A 12957-nucleotide genomic window follows, 5' to 3' on the forward strand; every position below is an offset into this window, starting at 1 on the left:
TTATTTTTTTGTTTGCAACGGGAAATTGTTGGAGGGTTTTAAACCAGAGAAAGAGAGAGACAAGATTAGATTGGCTTTAAAAAGAACACTCTGGTTCTGGAAAGATAACGGCATCATAAGTCCACAGACCATATTTTGAAGCTCTTTTGTGCCCACCACGCTGGTGTGATATTCAGGCTGGTGTTCCGAGGCACCCCTTCGAGACAGAGAAACAGCTCCAGGAAGTGTGCTCCGTTGCAATGGACCACAGAGCTAGGTCTTCAGATGCCAAGTCTAGAGTTGGTTTATTTCTCTCTTATTTTAAATTATTTTCAAATTACTAACATAATATAAACTCATTAAAAAAACCCATAAAACTCATCTCATAAACTTGTATTCTGGTGTTCTGTTTTCACACCAGAAGGAGGAGAGACTGGCCAGTTTGGTTCTGGCCATTTGGGGAACTCAAGACCAGCACTAGTCTCATAATCTCTGGGAATCTAGGCAGAGACTGAGAGCGTAAATTTCGGTAACGGCCCATTCATTCATTCGATGACGTTTACCAGATGCCTGCACTAAGCTAGGCATGTTCTGTGTTCTCATGAGTAAGATCAGGCATGGCCCCAGCTGCCCTGGAGCTTTCATTCTGGCTAGGCAGACAATGCACAGGTCAGACCATTTTGGGTAGAAACATGCGCTGTAAGGGAAATAAAGCAAAGAGCTCTGATGGAACATGGCTTGGATGGGTTGTTCCTTTGGGTAGGGAGGGAGATGTGATGTGACATTTTCCCTGAGACTGTAGGATGCAGTCCTTGTGCCTTGGTCAGCCTGGGGCAGATCACCCGTGCAACACACAGCACCCACTATCACAACAGCTCTGCCACCAACTTACTCACAGATGAGGAAACTGAGGTTCAGGTAGGTTGAGTGACTTGACCATGTAATGAGGCAACGAATAATGGGGGGAACTTGAATCCAGAGCTTTCTCCCCCATATCTGGATGCCTCCCTCTGGGGAGTTTCTCAGAGTTTTCAAGGGGAAAGGCAGCACCAGAGAGGCAAGGAGCATGAATCAGCCTGGGGCCCTGGGAGGACAGGGTGGGGCTTCACTGCCTGCTGGCTGCAGCAACACTGATCAGCTGAGTTGAGAGGGGCCCTCAGAATCCTTAAAGGCAGTGTTTTCACATTCTCCTTCTATCTGTGCTTCTCCTCCCTTTAAGTCAAATCTCTTAAAAACAAATAAAAACAAAAACTTACCACTTAAAGGAAATTATCTCATTACCTTGGGTGGAAAACCAGTATCATTTACCATAAATAGAGATAAACCTTAAAGATAAATTTTTAAAAATACAGTGGAAAAAAATGTCACCCAATTATGAATGTCCCCTGTGCTTGAAGGATGCTCTGTTTCTTGTCAAAAGAAGAAATCTAAGACACTTTCTCTTTGATAATCAAATGGTCCAGAAGAGAACTGAATTACACTTAATTCAATGTTAATTCATGCCAAATCTGTAAGTCTCCTAAAATCATCTCCTGCTCCGAAGTGGTGGGTATCTCTCCCTTTGAGCAATTCCTCTTTTCCTTGAAGGGGGTATGGGTCCCTTGGGGATCATCTAGATCCTGGTAATAGAAGCCAGCCTCCCTCCCTCCCTCCCAACATCTGCTGCAGAACTGTATTGAGCCCCATTCAGTCCAATGACCAAACACTGAGCTTGTTTTCCTCATCTGTAAAATCCTGATGATAATGGTCCCTGCCGCATAGGTCATGGTCCCTTCCTCATAGAGGAGGAGGAGGAGGAGGATGATATTCCCAACTTAAATGTGAGGGGCCTGCTCTTTCCCCACTGCCTGGACTGGTCTTTTATCCCTGGTCCTCTCTCATTTGTAAGGTTTCAAGATCACATCCCCTTTGAGAAGGGACTCAGGCAGGTCACAGTTGTTAGGCTGTGCTGGGCTGCCTGGCATCTGCATTGGTTTTGGCTTTAAGACTGCAAGGGTAGGGCTTCCCTGGTGGTGCAGTGGTTGAGAGTCCGCCTGCTGATGCAGGGGACACGGGTTCGTGCCCCGGTCCGGGAGGATCCCACATGCCGCGGAACGGCTGGGCCCATGAGCCATGGCCCGTGAGCCATGTCCTCTGAGCCTGTGCGTCCGGAGCCTGTGCTCCGCAACGGGAGAGGCCACAACAGTGAGAGGCCCGCGTACCACACACAAAAAAAAGACTGCAAGGGTTAAAATATGTCCAGCAGGAAGCAGAAATAAGGGCACCCTAAGGAGGTAAAGAGGCTCTGGATAGGGAATCAGAAGTCCAGTTTCCAGGACAGGGGTGTGAGCCTGGACAAGTGCCTTCCCCTCCGGGGTCCAGTCCCCCTTCTATATAATGGTAGAGGGGGAGCTGAGTGAGATGGTCTCTTCTTCAGACACTCTATGAGATCTCCCCATGTCTCCTTCTGAATAAGCTATCCTAGGGATGAGTAAGGACCTGGGGCCATCGAAGCCTCACAACCCGGTTTCCAGATGGCCACCCAGAGCCAGAGGGACCGAGCAGTCCGCTCCCTGAGCCATAGCCCTGGAGCCCGCTGAGCCCAGGGCGCCCTCTGGTGGAGCAGGGGAGAAGGGCTCCCAGAACAGTGGGATGCATCTAAACTGACTGCTACAAGCATCCAAGCCCTAAGAACCCACAGAAGTCATCTAGTCCAGGCCCCCTCATCTTCCAAACGGGGAAACTGAGGCTTGCAGGAGCTGAAGATACCCCCTCAGGTAGGAATGCCAGATAAAACACGCGATTTCCAGTTAAACTTGAATTTCAGATAAACAACAATTTTTTTTTTTTTTTTTAGTGTATGTCCTATGCAATGTTTAGAACATGCTTCTATTAGAAAATTATGCATTAGGTATCTGAAATTCAAGTTTAACCAGGTGTACTGTCATTTTCTTTGCTAATCTGGCAACTCAACCTCCAGTCCACCCACTGAGTTAATGTCTGAGCTGGGACTGCAGCCCAGATATGGGTCAGGTCTTCTTCCCCACAAATACCTGACCAACGTCTTTTGCTAACAGCTCTGCCCAGCACTCAGGCGCATGGGAAATATTTGTTGACATTATTCTGGGGGAGAGCAAGTGGAAGGATATCTGAACATGACTTTGATGATCCTAGCAGTGTTTCAAACAGAACAAGGGAGATGGGTTCTCCCCACACTCCATGCCCCCCTCCTCCCCACCCCTGGCAACCATCAAAAATCCACCTTTTTGAGGTTTGGGTCATAGAGTTGCCTGACATCCCTGCCCCAATCTGATTTACAAGGTTAGGGAGGAGACTGGGCATCTGCATTTCTAAAAGTTCCCCAGGTGACCCTGATGCAGAGCAAAGATTAAGACCTCCTGAGTTAGCTATAAGGAAGAACAGGCAACTGCTTGATGGGGCAGATTTTTTTTTTTTTTTTTTTTGCGGTATGCGGGCCTCTCACTGTTGTGGCCTCTCCCATTGCGGAGCACAGGCTCCGGATGCACAGGCTCAGCGGCCATGGCTCACGGGCCCAGCCGCTCCGCGGCATGTGGGATCTTCCCGGACCGGGGCACAAGCCCACGTCCCCTGCATCGGCAGGCGGACTCTCAACCACTGCGCCACCAGGGAAGCCTGATGGGGCAGGTTTTAACTGGCATATATCAGTAATTGTCAAACTTCACTATGCATAGGAATCGTGGTGGGTGAGAGAGGAGGAGGGAGGATGGATTGTTAAAAATGCACATTGGGGCTTCCCTGGTGGCGCAGTGGTTGAGAGTCCACCTGCCAATGCAGGGGACACGGGTTCGTGCCCCGGTCCGGGAAGATTCCACATGCCGTGGAGCGGCTGGGCCTGTGAGCCATGGCCGCTGGGCCTGCGCATCCGGAGCCTGTGCTCCGCGAGGGGAGAGGCCACAACAGTGAGAGGCCCGCGTACCGCAAAAAAAAAAATGCACATTGCCAGCTCTCCTTCCAGAGATTGTGAGTGAGTAGACCCAGGTTAGGGCCTTGGAATCGGCACTTCGACAAGCACTCAGGCTTCACCTGTGTTTGTAACGTGTTTTATTTCTTAAGAAACAAAAACAGAACTGTAGCAAATATGGACGAATGGTAAAGTTCTTAAAAGCAGATAGTGAGCATATAAATATATGTAATTCTATTTGCTATAACTTAAACATTTCACTAAAAACACTTTCAAAACTTAGGAACATTTCAGGGGACTGTGATACAGGTGGTCTGAAGACCATAAGAAACCATAAGACCTTGAGAAACATTGGCAAGAGAGTGAACAGAGCCATCTGCTTCAACACATACTAGGCGTCCCCCCATCCCCCATGTCTAAGAGCTGGGAGAGTCAGGGGAGTTTCTGGGAGGAGATGGATAGGAGCTGGTCTTGAAAGGTGGATAAGATTCAGAGAAGTAGAGGGAAGTATCATGGTCAGGAATCAAGCAGTCTGAGCAAACGGGAAAGTAAGTGCCAGGAGACGGGTTGTGTCTTGTTTACAGATGGTGTCTAATAAATGACCCCTCCAGCCCTGTCTCCTAGCACACACCCGTCAGCTACTATACTGGAGCCACAATGGCCTCCTTTGTGTTCCTGAAACAGCCGAGGTCTGCCCTGCCTCAGGGCCTTTGCACTTGCTGTCCCTGCCATTGGAACTACACTCTTTCCCCAGCTTTTCATTAGTAGGCACGTTAAAACACTTTCATTAGTAGCTTTATATTAGTAATGAAAATATTGCCTCTTCACCACTGTCAGGACTCAATTCAAATGTCACCTCCTCAGAGAGAGCTTTCAGGTCTACCCCTCTTACTGCCATTTCCTCTCCTTCATATCAATAATCACAATTTGTAATTATTATCTTGTTTATTAACTTTTGTTACCTGACACCCCTCCCCCAATGAAAATGTAAGGTCCATGAAAACAGGGACCTGATCTCTTTTGTTCACTCCAGTGCCCTTAACCCTGAGCACATTTCTTGGAACATATTAAGATTTCAGTGAATATTTGTTATGATAATTAATTAATTAATTAATGAGAGGCGGGGCAAGGTCAGAGTAGGAAAAGCCTTGTAACCAAGAATAAGGGCAGGTGGACACTGGGTCTGAGAAAACAGGGAAAAACTCCTTGACGTTGGTCTTGGCAAAAATTTTTAAGTATGACACTAAAAGTGCAAGCAACCAAAGCAAAAATAAACAAGTGGGACTGCATCAAACTCAAAAGCCTCTGCACAGTGAAAGAAACAATCAACAAAATAAAAAGGCAACTTACAGAATGGGAGAAAATGTTTGCAAACCATCTATCTGATAAAAGGTTAATATCTAAAATATACCAGGAACTCATACAACTCAGCAGCAAAAAACCAAACAATCTGATTAAAATATGGGCAGAGAGCTTGAATAGATATTTTCCCAAAAAAGATATTCAAATGATCGACAGGTACATGAAAAGGTGCTGAGCATCATTTATCATCAGGGAAATGCAAATCAAAACCACAATGATATATCACCTCACGTCTATTAGAATGGCTGTCAGTAAAAACACAAGGGTAATGAGTATTGGTGAGAGTGTGGGAAAAGGGAACCCTCCTACACTGTTGGTGGCAATGTAAATTGGTGCAGCCACTATGAAAAACAGTATGGAAGTTCCTCAAAAAACTAAAAATAGAACTTCCATACTATCCAGTAATCCCACTTCTAGGTATATATCTGAAGGAAATGAAAACACTATTTCAAAGAGGTGTCTCCATCCCCATGCTCATTGCAGCATTATTAACAATAGTCAAGACATGGAAACAACCTAAATGTTCATGAATGGATGAATGGATAAAGAAAATGTAGAAAACAAATGATCACATGGAAACTAAAAAACGTGCTACTGAAAAACCAGTGGGTCAACAATGAAATCAAAAAGGAAATAAGAAAATACTGGAGACAATGAAAATACAACCTTACAAAATCTAAGGAATGCAGCAAAAGCAGTTCTAAGAGGGAAGTTCATAGCAGTATAGGCCTTCCTCAAGAAATAAGAAAATCTCAAATAAACAACCTAACCTACCACCTAAAAGAATTAGAAAAAGAAGAACAAACAAAACCCAAAGTCAACAGCAGGAAAAAAATAATAAAGATTAGAGAGGAAATAAAATAGAGATAAAAAAACAATAGAAAAGATCAACAAAAACAAGAGTGGGTTTTTTGAAAAGATAAACAAAACTGACAAACCTCTAGTCAGGCTCACCGAGAAGAAAAGAGAGAGGACCCAAATAAACAAAACAAGAAATGAGAGAGAAGAAATACCAACCAATACTGCAGAAATACAGAAAATCATTAAGAGAATACTATGAACAGTTATATGCCAACAAATTTGACAACCTATAAGAAATGGACAAGTTTCTAGAAACACAGAGCCTATGAAAATTGAGTCACAAAGAAACAGATAATTTGAACAGATTAATCAGTAGAAGTGAAATAGAATGTGTAATTTAAAAAAAAACAAAAAAACCAACAAAAAAAATTGCCTGCAAACAATAGACCAGGACTGGACAGCTTACTGGGGAATTCTACCAAACATACAAAGAAGAACTTATACCTATCCTTCTCAAACTATTCCAAAAGACTGAAGAGGAGGGAACACTCCCAAATTCATTTCATGAAGCCACCATCACCCTAATACCAAAATCAGAAAAAGACACTACAAAAAAGGAAAATTACAGGCCAATAAGTTTGGTGAATATAGACGTAAAAATCCTCAACAAAATATTAACAAACCAAATCTAACAATACATAAAAAGGATCATACACAATGATCAAGTTGGATTCATTACCGGGATGCAAGGATGGTTCAACATAACACAAATCAATCAATGTGATACACCATATTAACAAAAGAAAGGACAAAAGCCACATGATCATTTCAATAGATGCAGAAAAAGCATTTGATAAAATTCAATATCCATTCATGATAAAAACTCTCACCAAAGTGGATATAGAGGGGACACATCTCAATATAACAAAAGCCATTTATGACAAACCCACGGCCAACTTAATACTCAATGGTGAAAAGCTGAAAGCCTTCCCGCTAAATTCAGGAACAAGACAAGAACACCCACTTTCACCACTTCTATTCAACATAGTACTGGAAATCCTAGCCACAGTGACCAGATAAGAAAAGGAAATAAAATGTATGAGATTGGAAGGGAAGAGGTAAAACTGTCATTATATGCAGATGACATGATACTCTATATAGAAAATCCTAAACACCCCACACAAAAACTATTAGAACTGATAAATGAATTCAGCAAGGGAGCAGGACACAAGATTAATAAACAGAAATACGTTGTATTTCTTTACGTTAGCAATGAAATATCAGAAAGTGACCCCTAAAAATCCCATTTAAAATTGTGTCAAAAAAAAAATACCTAGGAATAAACTTAACAAAGGAGGTGAAAGACATATACCCTGAGAACTATAAAACATTAATAAAGGAAACTAAAGATGATTCAAAGAAATGGAAAGATATCCCATACTCTTGGATGGGAAGAATTAAATTGCTAAAATGACCATACTACCCAAGCAATCTACAGATTTAATGTGATCCCTATCAAAATACCCATGACATTTTTCACAGAACTAGAAACAAATAATACTAAAATTTATATGGAACCACAAAAGACCCAGAATTGCCAAGGTAATCCTGAGGAAAAAGAACAAAGCTGGAGGCATAACCCTTTCAGACTTCAGACAATACTACAAAGCTACAGTAATCAAAACAGCATGGTATTGGCACAGAAACAGATACATAGATCAATGGAACAGAAGAGAGCCCAAAACTATATCCACACACCCACAGTCAATCCATGACAAAAGAGGCAAGAATATACAATGGAGAAGAGACAGTCTCTTCAGCAAGTGGTGTTGGGAAAGCTGGACAGCTACATGTAAACCAATAATATTAGAATACTCCCTCACACCAAATACTCAAAATGGTTTAAAGATCTAAATATAAGACATGGGACTTCCATGGTGGCTCAGTGGTTAAGAATCCGCTTGCCAATGCATGTGACATGGGTTCAATCCCTGGTCCAGGAAGATCCCACATGCCAGAGAGCAACTAAGCCCATGTGCCACAAACACTGAGCCTGCACTCTAGAGCCTGTGAGCCGCAACTACTGAGCTCATGAGCCACAACTACAAGCCTGCATGCTCTAGGGCCTGTGTGCTGCAACTACTGAGCCCGCGTGTTGCAACTATTGAAGCCCACGTGCCTAGAGCCTGTGCTCCGCAACAAGAGAAGCCACCACAATGAGAAGCCCACACACCACAACGAAGAGTAGCCCCTGCTCGCTGCAACTAGAGAAAGCCCACACACAGCAACAAAGACCCAATGCAGCCAAAAAAAAAATAGTTAAATAAATAAATAAATAATATAAGACATGACACCATAAAACTCCTTGAAGAAAACATAGGCAAAACAGTCTCTGACATAAATTGTAGCAATATTTTCTTAGATCAGTCTTTCAAGGTAAAAGAAATAAAAGCAGAAGTAAACAAATATGAACTAAGCAAACTTAAAAGCTTTTGCACAGCAAAGGAAACTACCAACAAAACAATAAGACAACCTACAGAATGGGGGAAAATATTTGCAAACCATGTGACCAACAAGGGGTTAATATCCAAAATATACAAACAGCTCATACAACTCAATATAGATAAAACAAACAACCTAATCAAAAATTGGGCAGAAGACCTAAATAGACATATCCCCAAAGAAGACATACAGATGACAAACAGGCACATGAAAAGATGCACAACATAGCTAATTATTAGAGAAAAGTACATCAAAACCACAGTAAGGTATCAGCCCACACCTGTCAGAATAGCTATCATCAAAAAGTATACAAATAATAAATGCTGGAGAGGGTTTGGAGAAAAGGGAACCCTCCTACACCGTTGGTGGGAATGTAAATTGGTGCGGTCACTATGGAAAATAATATGGAGGTTCCTTAAAAACAACTAAAAATAGAGTTACCATATGATCCAGCAATCCCACTCTTGGACATATATTCAGAAAAGACAAAAACCCTAGTTTGAAAAGATATGTGCACCCCAATGTCCACAGAAGCACATTTACAATAGCTAAGACATGGAAGCAACCTAAATATCCATGAACAGATGAATGAATAAAGAAGATGTGGTATATATATACAATGGAATACTACTTAGCCATAAAAAGGAATAAAACATTGCATTTGCAGCAACATGAATGGACCTAGAGAATATCATAATAAGTGAAGTAAGTCAGACAGAGAAAGACAAATATTACATGATATCACTTATATGTGGAATCTAAAAAATAATACAAATTAATCTGTATACAAAACAGAAATAGACTCACAGATATAGAAAACAAATTTATGGTTACCAAAGGGGGTTAGAGGAGGGGAAATAAATTAGGGGTATGAGATTAACAGAAACAAACTACTATACATAAAATAGAGAAGCAACATGGGTTTACTGTATACAGGGAACTATATTCAATATCTTGTAATAATCTATAATGGAAAATAATCTGAAAAAACTATAACCGAATCCCTTTGCTGTACACCTGAAACTAACACAACAGTGTAAATCAACTATACTTCAACAAAAAGAAAAGAAAATGTACACACACACACACACACACACAGACTGCAATATTACTCAGCCATAAAAGAAGGAAATCCTGCCTTTTGCGACAACATGGGTGGACCCTGAGGGCATTATACTAGGTGAAATAAATCTAACAGAGAAAGACAAACACTGTATGTTCTCACTTCTACCTGGAATCTAAAAAGCTGAACTTACAGAGGGTAGAATGGTGGTTGCCAGAGGCTGGAGGGGTAGGGAAAATGGGGAGATATTGGTCAAAGGGTACATACCCCCAACTATAAGATGAATAAGTTCTGGGGATCTAATCTACAACCTGGTGAATATAATCAAAACGTGTTATATACTTGAAAGTTGTTAACAGAGGTCTTAAATGTTATCACCACACACAAAAAAAGAGGTAATTTTATGAGGGGATGGAGGTGTTAACTAACCTTATTGTGGTAAGCATTTTGCAATACGTATGTATATCAAATCATCACATTTACGCCTTAAACTTACATGTTATATATCTCTAATATCTCAATAAAGCTGGAAAAAATTAGAAAATAAAAAACAAACAAAATAAAACCTCTGCATTTCATATACCTCTGCTAATTTAGTAACATTTCATTCTCCATCTGTTGAAAGAAGCCTCAGGTCTCTCTGGTTACGGATTTGCCAAGGGATATGGCTACAAATGCACGCAGGTAAAAGTGGGTGGAAATGGGGACCACACAGGTGGCCCTGGTGACGTGGTTTTATGAGATGGTAAACAACTCTTGGTAAAGTTCTAGACAAAGCAAAGAGCAAGCATCATTGATTTACAGGATGGTTGCAATTCAGTAGACCCTAAAACAGTGCAAAACAGAACAGCAACAAACAAAAACGCAAAAGACTTTGTTAATGTTTGTAAAGGAGAGTGAGTTACAGGCTCAGACAATTATGAACAGGATTTCTTCATTGGTTCATTCAAAAGCCATGCAGGATGTGAGACAATTCTTCACTGTGCAGTACTGTCTCAAGACTTGGAGGATGTCTAGGGTCTCTCAGCCCCTGCCCCTTAAATGCCAGCTGCCCCCCCAACACCGCCACATCCCCAAACAACTCCACACGTCTCCAAAGCACACCCAAGGGGCGGTACAACCACCCTTGAGAACCTCTTTCTTGGAAGCTTCCTGAGCACTTCCTGAGAGGCCAGCAGGGGGAAACCTGACACAACAAATGGGAACTCCCAGGCTTGTGCTCCCCAACTCTGGAGCTTTGCCAGGAGCAGCCTGGCCTGTCTGCCCCTAGGACAGTGAGAGATCACCTGCTCCACCACACTCCCTGACACACACACACACACACACACACACACACACACACACACACACACCATGTTACAGGTGGGGAAACTGAGTCTCAGGGAGGAAAAGGGAAAGTGACTGGCTCCATATCTTAGTGGCACAGCCAGCAAAGGAATTCCAGAAGCAGAATCCCAAAGCCCTACAATGTCATCATTCCTGTCCCTGTAAGTATCATGAAGTATCATGGACATAATAAAAACCTACCAACAGCAAACTCCAAGCTGTGCAGAAGGACACAAAATGTAATTAAAAGGTCTTCTTCTCAGCTCCCATTTCATTTCCTCAGCTGTTAATATTCTTTATACATCTTTATGGAAATATCATAATAACACACAAGAATATATGTGTGTACATACATATGTATAAATACTTCTTGTTGCACAAATTGGGTTATACCATACGCTTTACTGTGTGCTTTATTTTTCGTTTAAAATATCACCAGTAATTTGATTTTTCATTTAAAATATCACCAGTAATCTGGTTTCATTTAAAATATCAACCAGCAGTGATGTATATTTGCCTCCTTCCTCCTCCGAGTGCCTGCACAGTATTCCATAAAACGAATGCCCCACAGGTTAATGCTGCACCTACCAATACCCATGCCCTGTGCTGTCTCTGGGGTTCTTGCACCGACAAAGTGTGCACTACAGTGAACCTCGTACATACAGTTCTGTGCACACGTGCAAGGATTTCTTGTAGGATGAATTCATAGAGTGGAATTTCTGGGTCCAAGAATATGTGTGTGTTTAAAACATTGACAGATGTTGCCAAAATGCCCTTGAAAATGCATCCATTCCAATTCCTCCTCTGGCATAGAAGGCCACCTCCCCTGCTGGCCAGCAAGGGGAAGTACTCAACTTTGGGGTCTCAGTCTTTTCATCCATGGGATAAAGGTTGGACTGGATGATACCCACGGTCCCTTGCAGCCCTAACTTTCTAAGTTTGTGATTTTTGTTTTTTTTTCCTCCAAGATGCCCAGCTTGGGGAGTGGGACTGAGCCTGGAACTTTAGTAGGACCCTGCTCCTCTCCACTCCCCTCCCCTCCCTCCCTCCAGTCCCAGGAGAGTGGAAAACGCAAGAGGCTGCCAGGTAGCAGACCCAGTCCCTGAATTGCTGTGGGAAGGAACCCTGTAAGTCTCTCCGCGCCTTCCTGTCCATTTCTCCACCTGGTTCAGTAACTTCTGCCTTCCCTCCCAGGGCTCCCATGCGGGTCTCTTGAGATAACATCTTATGAAGTCCTGTGCCAAAAGCATGCCTTTTTCTGCCCCTGGAAGGAATTATTTTCACTTGTTCTGAAGAAGAGTCTCTGCATGTACTTGTAACTCCTGCCAAGAAACCTGAGAGGCCCCGAATTCCTCAGCGCCTGGATCCCAGAATCGCCTAATCTGCCAGCTGCTCCCTTCCAAGGGGCACTGAGATGATGGAGTTATGAGCTGCTTAAAGGCTTAGAGAGTGTCAGCCTGAAGGGAGGAGAGAGTGAGGGAGCGTCTGCCGCCACTTGGTTCGACCTCTCAGATGAAAGAGTTTGGGAGAAGGGAGTGTTTATGGGGATCAGTGCAGACACCCTAGAGGGGCCAGAGTTCCCCTTGGGCTTCTCAAAGATGACAGAGGCTTGACATCATCAGAGCCCCTGAGGAAGACTTTTCTACCCCTACGTCACTTAGCATCAGGATCCTAAGAGCCTGAAGGCTCATGCGGATTGAGCTACTCATGCGGTCAGGACTGCTTCACCTTGCACAACTCCAGGGGGCTCTGTTTACATTAACTACACAGTGAATGGTGCCCTGGAGAGGTACAGAGTGGTGCTAATGACAGCACTATAGCAGCCAGTGTGACTTTTTTAATGTTAAAAGAACTCTAATGATCTCTTGTTATACTCAAAACAAAATCCATAAATCTCTCTGCACCATCCAGCCCCATTTTCCTCTCCAACCTCATGTCCTGCCATCACCCTGGCTCCCGAAGTTCCAAACACAGTGGCCGTCTTTCTGATCCCTGGTGGCCC

Source organism: Hyperoodon ampullatus, assembly GCF_949752795.1.
Source record: "Hyperoodon ampullatus genome assembly, chromosome: 4".
Lineage (NCBI taxonomy): Eukaryota > Metazoa > Chordata > Mammalia > Artiodactyla > Ziphiidae > Hyperoodon > Hyperoodon ampullatus.